Source organism: Octopus bimaculoides, chromosome 1 (genome assembly GCF_046866305.1).
Source record: "Octopus bimaculoides isolate indiv1 chromosome 1, ASM4686630v1, whole genome shotgun sequence".
Classification (NCBI taxonomy): Eukaryota; Metazoa; Mollusca; class Cephalopoda; order Octopoda; family Octopodidae; genus Octopus; species Octopus bimaculoides.
Genome location: NC_142928.1, coordinates 10,321,098 through 10,337,855, shown reverse-complemented (window position 1 = coordinate 10,337,855; position 16,758 = coordinate 10,321,098). Strand labels below are relative to the sequence as shown.

The 16,758-nt window shown below is 35.1% G+C and overlaps 1 protein-coding gene across 3 annotated transcripts in view; it reads right to left on the bottom strand.

Annotated features, from left to right (window-relative positions):
- The window catches only part of LOC106878508 (short transient receptor potential channel 7), a 651,584-nt gene that overhangs the window by 241,645 nt on the left and 393,181 nt on the right, over positions 1 to 16,758 (bottom strand). Inside the window, exon 1 of one of the 3 annotated variants that reach the window (XM_089348484.1) lies at positions 16,029 to 16,168. The exons of the other annotated variants lie outside the window; for them this stretch is intronic. The gene's annotated coding sequence lies outside the window, so the exon portion shown is untranslated. Of the gene's footprint in view, positions 1 to 16,028; positions 16,169 to 16,758 lie in introns of those variants that run through there. 3 annotated transcript variants of the gene reach the window in all.

Here is a 16,758-nt window from a genome sequence, read left to right as displayed (position 1 = left end):
TGGAAATGTATTCTAAAATTCTATGCTGCTACAGCTCCCAGTTTGAGGAATTCATTATTGTCAAATGTTTTATCATGAACATTAACGTATTTGAACTGGGAAAATGCAAAAGACTAACAATAAAATAACACAGATTGACGAGTGGAACATATGTTTTGGAAATCCAAGGAGTACAGGAGCTTGGCAATTCCATATTCTACAAATATTTTGGCATAGATGGGTATGAAATTATGCAGGAGTTGAATGCGATAGAAAATAAAAAAATACTTAATTTGGCGAAGTGAAAATTATTGGTTTCATATTTTAGCACGAGTGATTTCAGGGAAAAAGTTAAGTCGATTACATCGACCCCAGTGTTCAACTAGTACTTATTTCATCGACCCGAAAGAACGAAAGGCAAAGTGGACCTCGGTGGAATTTGAACTTTGAATATAAAGTCGGAAGAAGCACCACTAAGTATTTTATCAGATACGGTAACGATTCTGTGAGCTCGCCATCTTAACGAAGCGAAAGATCTTAAATATTAATGTCAATACGAAAGGCACAATCTGTACCATCAATACATTAGCAGTGATAACTAACCATATGACTGTGTCACGTTACGTTTTAAAGCTACTGGAACGTGACAAATGTATATTTCGCCGTGTAATGGAAGAAATTTATTATAGAAGCTTCAAATTGCTGGCAGAATGGTTACCGTCCCGGATAAAACGCATAGCAGCTTTTCTTCTAGCTCTCCACATTCAAAGAGTTCAAATGTCACTGGAGTTGATTTTGCCTTGAACCCTTTCGGGGTCTGATAAACTGCGTAATAGTCGAATACAGGGGTTGATGCAATCGACTTTATCTGGTTTCGTGCCAAAATTAAAAAATAATATTACATTTAATCTCTCTCTCTCTCTCTCTCTCTCTCTCTCTCTCTCTCTCTCTCTCTCTCTCTCTCTATATATATATATATATATATATATATATATATATATATATATATATATATATATATATATAAAGATAGATAGATAGATAGATAGATAGATAGATAGATAGATAGATGTAGTGGACAGCTCTATCACACAGGCGGGAATTGCAATTTAGCAAAATTAAGTACACAATACTGTTAAGTAGAATGACTACCTTATTATTTAGCATCTTCTACCTTTCAGAAATTTGTACTTTGTTATAGGTTCGCCATAGATATTTTTAATGAAATTTGTAATGAGTGTTTTTTTTAAAAATTTATTATCAAAATTTTACTGATGAAATTTTTGTGCTTTTTACATATTCATAAACAGCCATATGGGGCCGACGAACAAATTTAAAGTCTTCAGAGCTGAAGACACCTCCGAAAGGGGGGCCCCCACCACGTCAAAAAGGTAGAGGAGTAGGGGCCGAAACCGGACGTGGTTCCTCCTGATGATGTCTTGAGCTAACTGGATCCTATAAAGGAGCTGTTGTAGTAGCAGACCACGAAACATGGTTGAAATTCCTCAGTGTTATTTCATATACATTCGCTAACATCAATCTATTAGATGTAAATGTACGCACAATGCCCACTAGTGTATATAGTAATTACCGAAGCCAGAAACAGTACCTGCGTGTGCATGTGTGTGAGTATCTATGTGTCAATGTACGTGTGTTCTGAATGTGTACACTCCAAATCTTTGAACACGTTTACACATTTCTGGGCAAATATTTCAGTTTATTCGGTATCTATTTGAACTCTTGTTCTAGACATACAGGGAAACCTACTCAAAGCTAATAAACTCACCAATAGATTTCATAGTAAATAGAAAATGGTCACAATTTGAAGTTAGGCATGTACCTGATGTCGCAACCAAGACAACAGTCAATAACTAAGATATATTTTGAGTTAGTGGAGGCGCAATGGTCCAGTAGTTAGGGCAGCGGACTCGCGGTCGTAGGATCGTAGTTTCGATTCCCAGACCGGGCATTGTGAGTGTTTATTGAGCGAAAACACCTAAAGCTCCACGAGGCCCCGGCAGAGGGTGGTGGCGATCCCTGCTGTATTCTTTCACCACAACTTTCTCTTACTCATTCTTCCTGTTTCTGTCGTTCCTATATTTGAAAGGGCCAGCCTTGTTACACTCCGTGTCACGCTGAATCTCCCCTGAGAAGTACCTTAAGGGTACACGTGTCTGTGGAGTGCTCAGCCACTTGCGCGTTAATTTCACGGGCAGGCTGTTCCGTTGATCGGATCAACATGAACCCTCGTCGTCGCAACCGACGGAGTGCCGCGATTTTCAGTTATCAGAGGCAGCAAACTTGTTGTCTTCGTAAGTCGAAACGTTTATATCGATTTCTTAAAAAGGTTTATTAGATCAATTGTAATGTCTTTTTCTATATATTCTTGTTTATATTTTTTTAAATATATTTATTTGATGTTGATTTCGTTTGTTTCATCACTGAGTATTGATCTCACAATCACATGAAATGGATCTTTTATACTATTTTTTTTTTCAGCTATGATAACTCATTTTCTTTGTCATTTTGAACTTAGGCAAACGTTTCTTCTTAAATTGAAACGACGAATTCCCTTTGGTCTGTTATTGGTTTGCGATGGGGAACTGATTAAATATGTGTAAGTATCGGAGATATAAAAAGTACTTCCATAGATAACAGCCGTCTATCTGTTTGATACCAGAAAGTATTTAAATCTAAGGTAAAGAAGATATAATGAAACAAAAAGAGATATCTTACTATTAACCATGGATGTATATTTTATCTCTGTAATAGCTTTCCCGTCGCTTCCCTTCAAAAGTATATATATATATATATATATATATATATATATATATATATATATATATATATATATGCGTCTCAGGCTTATCTAACACACAATTCATCAAAGAAACCTACAATCATGATACTTTCTTTACATGCAGTTTAAGATATATTACTGAAATACATTTTATGTTGTATAGTATAGGAAACAGCAACACAATAAATCATAAATATCAACAGCCACGCATTCAAAAGGCAGAAAATGTGAAATACATTCAACAATGATTTTGTGATCACGAAAATATTCTTTTCTAACATATCTAAGAGATAAACAATACAATGAAAAGTGGTAAGTCTCAAGATTCAATAGGCTGTAGTTATGCAGTGAAAAAAGCAAATCATCATGCAGGTAATACATAATCTTTATTATATTAGCCCAATGTAGAATATATCTCCTCTAAGTTGTCGAACCAAACTGAATGTTGATCTGCAGTAAATAGCAAACGTAAAAAGGTGGAAATCGGGTAATATGATACTGGGTGCACTGGTTCCGGGAACTAAAACAAGTCACCATTTTATGCATACGATCTATGTCAATAGCAAGAGAGAATATTCATAATGAATCGTATTCTCACTCGCTATTATAAGACATCAAATTATTCTAAACGGTGTATGCCTCAACGATAAGCTTTTGGATCTTTTTTAAAACGGGGGCCACATTTTTCATTAATGTTTTACGTAGTGTTTTTGGTACCGAAAGACTTTCAAACTTCGTATACTTATCTATTTTGTGTTATAGAACAGAAAAATATTTTTGTATTCGAATTTATTTCATGTAAAAAATTGTCTTATTTCGATAATTTCAACCAATCACTGACAAGTATTCAGTTGTTTACATTTACTCCTTTGGCTGATTAAGCCATAGCTTCGTTTTATTTGCTTTTTTCATTTTAAATTTGCTTTTTTCATTTTAAATTTGCTTTTTTCATTTTCTTTTTTTTTTCTTCCTTTTATTTGCTTTTTTCTTTTTAAATTTTCTGTTTTACCCTAACCCTAACCCTATCACTTATAGAATTGTTTCAGAATCGTTTGTTTATGTAGTCGGCACTTAATGTATATCGGCTGAATGGACGTCAGTGATTGGTTGAAATTACAGAAATACGACAACTTTAACATGGAATAACTTAGGGATTTCTTTTTTTTTAAAGAAGACTAAGAAAAAAAGATGTTTTATATGACACATTCTACCAGTGTTCCAAGTTTCAAAGTGTTTCGTTAATGAAAAATGTGGCCCCCGTTTTAAAAAAGATCCAAGCTTTTTCTTCATACATTCATTATTTAAAATAGAACAAGAGGCTTGCTATTGCTGTTATTATTATGTAATCAGAAAATGGCGACGAGCTGGCAGAATCGTTAGCACACCAGTCATAACGATTGGAAGAAATTCATCCCTCTTTTGTTTTGCCTTTTGTTCTTTCGGGGAGTGGTTGAAAAAATAAATACCAGTTGAGCCCTGGGGCCGATACCATCAACTTAACCCCTCCCCGTATATTGTTGTCCTTGAGCCAAAATTTGAAGCTATTATTATGTAACCAGAAGGGTAACCTTTGGTTTCAAATAATAGAGCTACCGGACGATGAGGTGTGACCTACAGATACACCTACTCTCATACACTCTATCTTAATTCAATTTATATATGCCCTGACGAATTGTATGAAGAGAAGTGTGATAATCCGGATTACTGTAATTTTTCTGCTGACCAGTCTGTTTTGTACGGACATAGATTCTGGGGTGACCACAACAGAGGCAGGCAGGATGAGTTCTATCTGAGTGCAGCAGGCTCTGTTCCTCTGCACTTATTGTTTGTGACGTCTGTCTACGTACAGCATTTCAGACTAGCATGACTATTGATGTTACAGCTACTTTCAGATGTATGCGATATTTATGTCTGTCTAGAAGAGGGATCCTGCCTTTTAAATGGCACTCCGTCGGTTACAACGATGAGTGTTTAAGTTGATCTTATTAAAAGAACAGCCTGCACGTGAAATTAAAATGCAGGTGACTGAGCATTCCATGGACAAGCGTACTCTTAACGGAGTTCTTAGAGAGATTCAGGGTGACACAAAATATGGCTGGCCCTTTGAAATACAGGTACAACTCATTTTTGTCAGCTGAGTGGCAATAAAGTGTCTTGCTCATGGACACAGCACGCCGATGAGAATCGAACTCACGATCTTATGATAGTAAGCCGAATGTCCTAACCACTGAGCCACAAGCATTCACGCTCCTGCATCTAGAATGCTACCGTAGCGACATAGGTTTCATACTTGCCTGAAGTGTTTGGAGCTGTGTTTCCCTATTGTGGCCAGAGATTGAGTGTCGAAGCGCGTTGCAACAGCAAACTGCACCTTTCGCATGTCCAAGTGGCGTTTCATCATTAATAATGTTGTTTTTTCCTTGTGCAGACGGTCGTTGGATTTCTTTCTGTATACGACTTATTACAATGCATGGCACGCTGTTTTCTGCCCTTTCCCGTTTATAGCTGCTTCTTGTGGAGGCGTGTGTAATACTGAGATAGCCATGATAGATCTAAACTATAGTTTGAACAACATTATTGTTATGACTTCCTCGTAGACATATGTGACATCTGCGGTTGCTGTAAGTATTTTTTTGCATTGTTTTACTTTCTCAACTATGTTTTCTAGATATGTTGTGAACGGGTTATATGTAACACATAATACTTTTATCTTCTATGTCAGTCGTATGGTTATGTTAAGTGTGACGGTTATGATGGTTCGCTGTATTTTATTTAGACTTCCTAAAAATCTCTTAGGATGTGCAAAGGAAAGTATTAACACTGTGCAATGATATTTCATTTGGGATTTTGTTGGGCTTTAGAATTGTTATATTGGAATGACTAATTTGCTTAAGTGTCGGGGTGGGATGAGAGCAGCCAGCTCCAAAAAGCAGAGGCTACTTTAGTAGTGAGAGAAAAGATAGAAGAGTACAGAGAACTAAATATCTGGAGTGTGTTTGTGAATGACTTCATCCTTTATCTAGAGGCGTTGTACATGTCTGTTGCAGCATCTCCGTTCCAGATGTAGAAATACGTCACTGTGAGAATTATTTGAGTTATGAAGTGGGTTGGAAGTTCTTAAAGAACGAAATAATTTCTGGCTTTGAGATCTCCAGCGATGGTGAAATCGGGAATTTGAAGTGGTCGTGAGGATAGACTTTTAGAGGATACGATGATGTTTTGTTGGTCTACGAAGAGATTGTCTTGTAAAAAGTAGAAAGATATAAACATGACCCAGTTGGAGTAGGAAAATATTTTCGACAATTCTGTTTATGTAATCAGTGGAAGTTCGGTGTGGAGATTACAAGTGAATGGCAATTGGACACGGATATTTAGGAAGGACTGAATGAGGTTGTCAACCATATAAGGGAGGGCTTTGTTGTAGGTGACAGTAATTAAGTTCATGACATAAAAGTGAAAGACTGTGGATACTAAACTCTGGAGCACACCGGCGAGAAAGAAGAAGTGAGAAAGAAAAAGACAAAAACAGAGTGAGAGAGAGAGAACCATTGGTGCACAATGTGATTGTGTAATCTAACAGGAAATCACCGATACAAAATAGGAGAGATGAATGGATCCGGCAAAGCAAAATTCTGATTGAAGTTTCACAAGCCAGAGGTGCTCGAAAACGTTACCGATGTGGAACATAGCAAAATCATGTTTACCAAATTTCTCAAGAGTGAGAACGTACCGGTGCGTGACTTAGAAGAGTTTACCGCCAACGGATCTGACAATCCGTAAGTCGTATTGGTGGTTATTAATGAATGAGAGACATTCAACGTGTTGTAATCGCAGACTGTAGATACACTGTAATAGAACAGTTTTAATTGAGTTATCGAATTTGAAAGAATATATCGAGTATAAGTAGTGAAGTTACCTTTCATGTCAGATAACGTTGTTTTGTGTGATAAATTATGGAGCGATGTGGATGGTGTAGTATGATATGTTAAAGATAAAAGACACTAGCAATTCAAAGGTGTTTATTTAAGAAACGTAATATGAGAAATACGTATGTAAGTTTGCATGTGTTTTCTGTTTATGTACACATTTTTGTGATATTGCGTTACATTGAGAACAACAGTAAATGTAAACATTTCATATGAACACAATCGAAATAGAACGAAATGTTTATTTTCACTTAAGTGTTTCGTAATTATTCGATAAAATAAATGAATTTACGTCTTTTTCGACGATGAACATTTCAATTGCTCAATAAATAGAACTACCTACTATTGAATTACTATGTAAATGGTTGAGCACTTCCCTAACATTTGTATCTTAAACGTAATTCTCATACAGAATATACATGACACAGAACGTAATGAGGCAGGTCGGTTGAATTACAGATGTAATGCTCCTGTTGGCCTTCTCTTTTCTTAACTTGTTTTCACTCGCATTGACAGGAGACTGTAGAAGGGATTATATGTAAGGCTTAATATGTAAGGCTTAATATGTAAGGCTTAATATGTAAGGCTTAATAGTTTTGTTTTCTATATCAGTCGCATATTTGTTAGGTATGACGGTTCGCTAGCCTTACTAAAAATCTTTTAAGTTGTCCATAGGAGATTATTCTTTTCTACTCTAGGTACAAGGCCCGAAATTTTTGAGGAGGGGGCCAGTCGATTACATCGACTCCAGTGCGCAACTGGTACTAAATTTATCGACCCCGAAAGGATGAAAGGCAAAGTCGACCTCTGCGGAATTTGAACTCAGAAAGTAAAGACAGACGAAATACCGCTAAGCATTACGCCCTACGTGCTAATGTTTCTACCAGCTCGGCGCCTTAAAAAAAGTAGGGTTTCCATCCGCACGGAACTCGAACGCACATCCCTTTGTTAACGTGACTAAGTGTGTTACTACTACACCAGAAAATTAGCCTCGCATAGGGGAATATTAGCATTGTTCGATGCTTTTTCACTTGAGGTTTTGCTGAATTATTATATTAGAGCAGCTTATTTGCATATGTGTTGGGGTGGCATTAGACCAGCCTGCTCTAAAAAGCAGAAGCTACTTTACTAGAAAATTCCATGTAAAGGGATTGAACCCTGGGCCATTTCATCACGACTCCATCGTATATTCTCAATTCATAATCGTTTTCACAGTGATTTCGAAATTTATTTTAACAAAGATGTATTTTTAGCATAAGCAATTACCGCCCAGTCAAACTTATTCACATAAACATTCTGGATCAGACAGTAAATGTCAATTCAGATAGAATGGTTTTTGTTTTTGTTTTTTAAATAATCTTCACGGCAAAATGATGCAGACTATGCAATTATGAAAATCTATGCCAAGAGAAAGTGTTGGGAAATCTATCATTGCATTATTGTGGCTTATATGTAGTATGTCAGTTATTCAAAATAAAAGCAAAAGCAAAAATGATTACACTCTACGATGTTTAACTTGACAACGTTAATAATATTTCACAAAATTCCAGACAACCGATCTACGATCATGTATTGAAACGTCAGCAATTAGATTTTTAGTGATTTAAAACAACACGTCAATTAAAATCAGCTGATACCTAAAGAAATATAATTTGGCAGTTTTACTTGGTTTTAAATGGCTAAAACGACTCTTTCGCCATCTGATTGCATCATCCTGTTTCTTTTAATGATCAACTAATTTTCTTGTTTTAATTGGTCAACCAGCAAGGTATATTAAGAATATGAAATTTTTTCTTTAAAATGAAGATTTGGTCCTTTCCTGATAATGCTGGCATTTAATTTATATGGCTTGGAAAAATAAAAAAGAAACGAAGTTAGAATCATCTCCCTTGGAAATGAACCTAAGGCTATGAATCAGCAAACGAGAAAATACTGTATGTTTACAAATACATTAATAAATGTATGAACTGCTATGTTACAAATCCAGTTATATCCGTGCGTAGACAGTATACCGAATGCACTTTTGCCGAACGGACAAAATGCCGAACGGACAAAATGCCGAACGGACACAAAAATAATTCCTACCTAGCTTAATGACCAAATCACCAATTTGGCACTTAAGATTTAACGAAATTAAATTTCAATTCTTGTATGTCTTTTCGGCTTCTTGTCCGTCCGGCTATTTTTTTTTTACTTCGGCATCCCGTTCATGTACCGTTATATCATTGGTAAAAATTGAAACTGCCGTGTCTAAAAGGGGAAGAACAGGCTAGGCACTTATATATTTCATTTTTTTTTCTTAAATTCAGATTTATGTCAGTTGGTACAGAGTCTTCTAGAAATCACGAACATTTTACCCAGGATATTAATCATACTTTACAATTCTCTTGGTGGTTCCGAACTGAGATTGGAAATATTCACAGGTTTTCGAAAAAGAAAAAAATCTAACTCTCTCTCTCTCTCTCTCTCTCTCTCTCTATATATATATATATATATATATATATATATATATATATATATATATATATATATATATATTAAAATATATATATATATATATATTAAAATATAAAGGTGTCTTTAAATTCTATTCAAATTTGCTATGCAATGATATCCAAGTTATTGTGAAAGTCGAAATCTAATTAAAAGCGTAGACGTCACTTGTTCACATTTCAGAAGTACAAGTACAAATAATACTTGAAGTAGCTGACATTGTGTAACTAGACGATGGCTGACGTCAAAGTTGAAGAATATCTTTCTTCTAAGTGTTTCCTTTCTGGACTGAATTATATAAAAAATACAGGTCCGTAGCAAATGTGATGGACCTGTAGAAATAGTTGTGTTTATCCTTAGTTCTTAAGAATCTCATATTTCTTCTGTTTCTTTTATTTGTTTCAAGAGTCTGGAGTATGGTGCAGTGCATTTGACCTTTGTAGCTCCTCCGAAACAGAAGAGCTGAATGCTGTTAATATTTCACTTAAACAAGGCGTTGAGTTGGTAGAATTATTAGCATGCGTAGGAATGGCTGTGTGGTAAGTAGCTTGCTTACCAACCAAATGGTTCCGGGTTCAGTCCCACTGCGTGGCACCTTGGGCAAGTGTCTTCTACAATAGCCTCGGGCCGACCAAAACCTTGTGAGTGGATTTGGTAGACGGAAACTGAAAGAAGCCCGTCGTATATATGTATATATATATATATATATATATATATATATATGTATATGTATGTGTGTGTATATGTCTGTGTGTCTGTGTTTGTCCCCCAACATCGCTTGACAACCGATGGTGGTGTGTTTACGTCCCCGTAACGTAGCGGTTCGGCAAAAGAGACCGATAGAATAATTACTAGGCTTCCAAAGAATAAGTCCTGGGGTCGATTTGCTCGACTAAAGGCGGTGCTCCAGCATGGCCACAGTCAAATGACTGAAACAAGTAAAAGAGTAAAGAGCATGCCGGGTAAAACGAACGCTTAGTGACATTCCGTCTCTATTCACGTTCTCAGTTCAAATTCTGCCGAGGTTGACTTTGCCTTTCATCCGTTCGGGGGGTCGTTTCTGGCCGCCTTGTACCAAAAATTCAAGACCAATATTTCGTTTAAACTGTTGTTGGTCAACACCTGCAGGAAAGAAAAGCATGAGCAGGAAAACAATTCCGAGGGACAATGTTCAGGAAAGATAGGATTGTGTATAGTGGTTAGTAAAGGGTTAGAGTGGTAGTGGAAGGAGTGAGAATGAGGAGAGGTGGGGATGCCATTGTGATGAGTGTGCCCAAACGGAGGAAGAACGAGAACGTCCAGCTCCGAGGAAATGAAATCGTTATAGTAGCAATAGAAAAGGCAGTACTGATATGACATGGCGATAGAATTTTTATATGAGGTTAAATAATATCAAAGAAAAGTAAATAGAAGGGAAAATAAGGAGATTATGGCGGGTATAGAGAGAAAAGAACAGCTTCGATATTCAACTAGGTATTGTTTTTAAATATCCATCGCTATTCAATTTCTACAGAGACTTCCTCTTCGAAGTGAGATTGAAAATACATTTTCAAGATGGCTAAAAATTCATGACAAAATGGAACAATATGAAGAATAATGGAATATGAAATAAGACGTTGATTCAGCTATTAAAATATATTGTCTAATATCTCAACGGCAAACATATATTTAGCTATAGTTAGCCACTCGCTTGAGAAAATATATGATAGTTTTAGTAATGAAAATATAATGTGTCTGTTTCTACAAGACAATGTTGTTTAGAGAAGACATTCTAATTAATATTCGAATAACAAAATACGAAAACAGTACGAGTCAATGAGGAGAACCGAGCTGCTAGAAATAATGGCAAAATCTCCTCTAATTCACATGTTCTCATCGTAAAAAGAATACATTGAACAATGTGTTTCTAGAAGTATCATATGTATACAAACAACTATAATAACTGTATTAGATTCGATCATACGTTTGGTCGGTTAGTGGTGACACATTTAAATAGCATCAGCAAGAGTACATGGCAAAATATACACCAGTCTTTCTAACTGATAGCATTCAATAAGTTATGGTCATCTTTTATCTTTTACTTGATTCAGTTATTAGGATGCGGCCATGCTGGGGCACCGCCTTGAAGAACTTTTGTCGAATGAAACGATCACAATATTTATATTTTTGGGAGCGTCGTACTTATTCTATCGGTGATTTTACTGACATTTTAAGTTACAGGAACGTAAACACACCAACAATAGTTGTCCAGCGGTGGTGGGAACAAACACACATACACACACGCACATATACATACATATACATACACATATATATATATATATATATATATATATATATATATATATATCGTCTGGCTGTACAGCCTTTTTGTTTGTTTATTTCACCGTTTCGTTTTCCTGTCTTGTTTTCCGTCCGCCACTACCCTCCACGAAAACAATTTAATTTGTGTTCGTGGGAAGAACCATTTTAACGATGCGTACTGCCTTAATTCTTCGAAACGCCGGAGTTTTAATGGTGGCAGCTGATGAAGGGGATGTTTTTATGTGGCCTGCTTGTTTGTTGCACCTTGTTTACCATTTTGTCCTTGTTCTTTTGCCACGTCATGTACCCAGTTATGTATCTATATGTACATGTAGATGAACGTATATACATACATGTACATATATGTGCATATACTCATATATTGTTTATATATATATATATATATATATATATATATGTATATATATACGACAGGCTTTCTGTTTCTGTCTACGAAATTCACTCACAAGGCTTTGGGCGGCCGAAGGTATAGTAGAATACACTTGCTCAAGGTGCCACGCAGTAGAATTAAACCCGGAGCCATGTGGCTGGGAAGCAGGCTTCATATCATACCCCCACACCTTGATATACAACGAATGATCAAATATAAAATCCACGAAATGTATTGAATATGTGAACATATTGAATTGCACGTAATAAAGAGAGAAGAGAATTCTTCTTGTAGTTTAGATTTGTTTCTCCGATGAAAGAAAAACAGGAATTTTAGAGTATCTAAAGAATTTTAGGATTTGAAATATAGTCTGGCATCTAAAAATGGTTTACAAAATAAAGACAAGTGTGAGTAAATTGTATGAAAAACATTCGGTAAACACGTAGAAAATATGGCGGAAGGACATACATATATGGATGTGTGTATGTACTTATCTATATGTGTGTAAATATATATTATATCAACGTACGGATAAAAATATTTATGTATGTATGTATGTATGTATATATATACATATATATATATACATTGTTTAATATGTCAATATGTGAACAATATTACTTGGTAGAGTAAGCAAATAATGGCAAAATGAATTAGATAAAATTAAGGTGTTATATATATTCTTTCTGTTGAAGAGCGTAGCTCGAAACGTCAAAGACTTTCCGTATTCCCGAGCGTCATACTAATATATCCTTTTGTTATTTACACCACCTGTCCTCGTCTGTTGTTATTATTTGTATATTCTCCCATATATATATATATATATATATACAACAAATGCATGCGCGCACACACACACACAAATATACAAATGCATACATGAGAGAAAGAGAAATTTTATTTCAAGTATGTCGCACTTAAGCTCTGTATAAGCATGAAGGAAAAATCATTTTTTAATTCAACTGTAATAAAGACGCGCTACAAAGATACATAAATATATACACCTTCAAAAGGACATTCACAATCATAGATATGCATGAATCTGTGTCTGTCTGTGTGTATATATATATATATATATATATATATATATATATATATATATATATATATATATAATGCATATATATGTACATATATGTGTGTGTATCTGTGTGTGTTACTGTGCATACGAAATTTTGTTTCGCACACAGGAAAGAAAAAAAATATATTCTAGAGATGTTTAAGGGTATAGTTATGTGTTTATATGCAATTGATACGCTGTAGTATCGATTCTCAGGGGATATCAGTCATCGCTTTGAAGTGGGAAAATCCAGGTAGTGAAGCACCAGCTTTAAATAAATATGTCACCTCTTCACTAGTGCTGTTATCGTCGAGGTTGGTGTAAACGGCAGAATGATGACAGCGTGATACACAATGCCTTGAGCATGTTCTAAGTTCTCAGCCCAAATCTCACCGAGGTCTGTTTTACAGTTCATCATTCAATGGTCGATAAAATAAAATGCCAGTGAGGTAAGATCATAATAATCAGCCCCCCAACCTTCCTCCAAAATGTTTGGTCTAATGCTTATATCAGAAATTATTATTATTACTACTATTATTGAGGCAGCGAGCTGACAGAATCGTTAGCACGCCGGGCAAAATGCTTAGCGGCATTTCGTCCGCCTTGATGTTCTGATTTCAAATTCCTTCGAGGTTGACTTTACCGTTCACCCTTTCGGGATCGATAAAATAAGTACCAGTTGAACACGGGGTTCGATGTAATCGACTCATCCCCGCCCCCAAAATTATTAAGGCGCTGGTTCTGTGCCAAAATTTGAATCCTTTATCGTCACCAAGGCGTCGCGTTGGCAGAATAGTTAGTATATTTTGAGTTCAAATTCCGCCGAGGTCGACTCTGTGTTGTATCCTTTCGGTACCGATGAAATATGTACTAGTCAAACATTGGGGTCGATGTAATCGACTTTTCCCCACCCTTAAAAATTGTTGGCCTCGTGCCAAAATTTGAAACCATTATTACCGTCTTGGAGGGATTTGCAAAACCTTTGGGGCGTCGAGAAAAAAAAACCCGTGAGGTATTTGTAGCGGATCTTTACGTCTTGAGTTCAAATCCTGTCAAGAACAAATGTCTTTCATCCCCACAGGGGAATAAAGCGTCACTCAAGTACTAGAGTTAATATAATCGACCGTTCCTCTCCCTGTAATTCAAGACATTTTATTCGATGCTCTAATGAATCTTCTAATCCCCCACCACCGATGAGGAATAGAAATAAATATTTTTAATTTTGGCACAAAGTTAGCAATTTCTGATGGGAGGTGGATGTAGATAGCACCGACTTCCATATTTAAATGGCACTTTATTTTATCGAACCAAAAAAAAAAAAAAAAAATTAAATGGCAAAGTTAACCGCATCGGGATTTGAACTCGGAACGTAAAGAGCTAGAAGATATGTCGCTAAGCACTTTCTTCGACGCAAAAGCAATTCTGTCAGCTCGTTGCCTTAAGAACGACATTGTTAATATTTATGGTTATTGATTTTATATGCATAATGTGATATGTATGTACGTTTTCACGTGTGTGAAGAAACTGCATACTTTTTGCGACTTCAGTGATGCATAAGTTGATAAAAAAAAAATCTGTTTAGGACATGCAACATACCTAACGAGTTCGTTTTGATTAATCTGTGAACTTTGAAATATAGTTAATATTGATTTCTCCAAGGAAACGATCCTTATTTACTTTCAATCTCAAATCCGCGAACGGATTCGAAATCCCATTTTGGGAAATACAGAAATACAATTTATCAAATATTATACTCTATAAATATTTGTTCTGTAAATATATATCCAACTCTCTGTTGACATGTATCGAATTAATATATACGGTGTATGTTTTTTTAAACAAATATTACATCGGCTCGTCATTATTGCTATTATTCTTAATTAATGAGAGTAGCAGTAGAGTATGTATAGTGTGAGGTATATTCACAAACGTTATATGTGTAAAGAAACCACACTTTTTTGTTTTTTGGCGATTCCTTTTGTATTTGAACTCAGCCACTTACGTATTGAAAAGAAAGTGGTTTCACATGCGACATTGTTAATGTGCGAGTTCTTCAATTAAGTTGTGAACTTTTAAGCATTTCAATATCAAATTCCGCAAGAAAAAAGCGTTTATACTTTAGAACCCTGATCCTGATATTGAATAACCAGGTTTTATATTCGAAAATCTATTTAACAGAATACAGACTGGCTCGTGGCAAGAATGTTGGGCTCATGATCATAAGGTAGAAGGGTTCGATTCCTGGACTGAATAAGGCATTGTGGACTTTGGTTGAGGCACATCATTTCATGTTGGTCTAGTCAACTTAGCTAAAATTAATCACCAACTTAGTAATAGTACAACCCTTTTTCTTCCCCAACTGTAATACCTTCGATGGTCTGCTGAGTTAAAGCTGGGGGGGGGGGCGATAGTGTGTCTATATTTGCTCGAGACTGCGTAGGCATCGGAAAACAATTAGCCAAAGCGTGGTACGCGGTAGAAGTTATCAGATCATACTCCTAAGCGGGTGACAGCTCTGTGCGTGCATACATACACGCAGTATGTATATGAATATATATAGTGTGTGTGTTTATGTATTGTTGAATAATTTTTAGAGTTTACGCTGTTTCAATCTTAAGTGATCTCGTTCACAACTAATCAAGATCATCTAAGATCGATATAGGATTAATTACAATCTAGTCGCAAACAATAAAACACGTTCTACTTCTTGGGGAATTATGCTGAGTACTGTTTACTTTCGGAAAGACGACTTTGCTCATACGAAGAGGCACACAATGAATAGATATATATATGTATGCATGTATGCACGTATGTATATATTCTTGTTGTATATCATATACAACCTTTTTATAATCCTATTAGGAATATCTGCTAAGGTTTACAACAGCTTAATATATACCCCATCCCACCATAATGCATTTGTAGTAAAATCAATATTTATAGTAATTGCCAATAAAAACAAAAGAAATAAAACAAATTAAAATAAAATACAATAAAAACACAACAACCGTAGCGCTATACGATAAAATATATATAAATATGTAGGAATACAAAACAAAATGTATATCTTCCTACCTTTTAATGATGTTGATACAAGTATTCCAACAGTTTGTCTTTGACCTTCATTTTAATTTTCATTGTTTTTTTTTTTAATTTTGATGTTTTATCTCATATATAAAATGCTTCTCCTCTTACTTCCATAAAATTCCCAAATTCGGTGATATTTTACTTGAGAATAAATGAATATTTCTTTTTTGTTTTCTCTTTCTCCTCCTCCCTCTCTTTATCTTTTTTGTTTTCTTTCTTTTTTTTCTCTAATTCCATTTTTAACTTTGCTTGCATCACATACATAAGCGTTGTTTAATATTTTTCCTTTTTACTATATTTCCAAGTAAAATTACATAAATCACTACATTTTCTAATATATATTAAATATTCAACTGATTATATATAAATATATATATATATATATATATATATATATATATATATATATATATATTGCGCGTGTGCGCACCTATGTAATATATCCGCGTATGTGGGTGTGTATTCGTTTATAAGTGTAGGTGCTCTACTAAAAAATCGTTAAACACCAAAACATTTATTTATATAGAAACAATACAAAGATATGTCTATATAAAGACAGACAGATAGACAAACAGAGAGAGAGAGAGAGGGAGATAGAAACTTCTTTTTTTACAATATATTTAAAGTACTGAAGTTCTACAAAAATTCATAAAATCTAAAGGCAAAGAAATAAATGACGAAAGTTAGTTATTGAACAGTTATAAAAAAGAATATATAT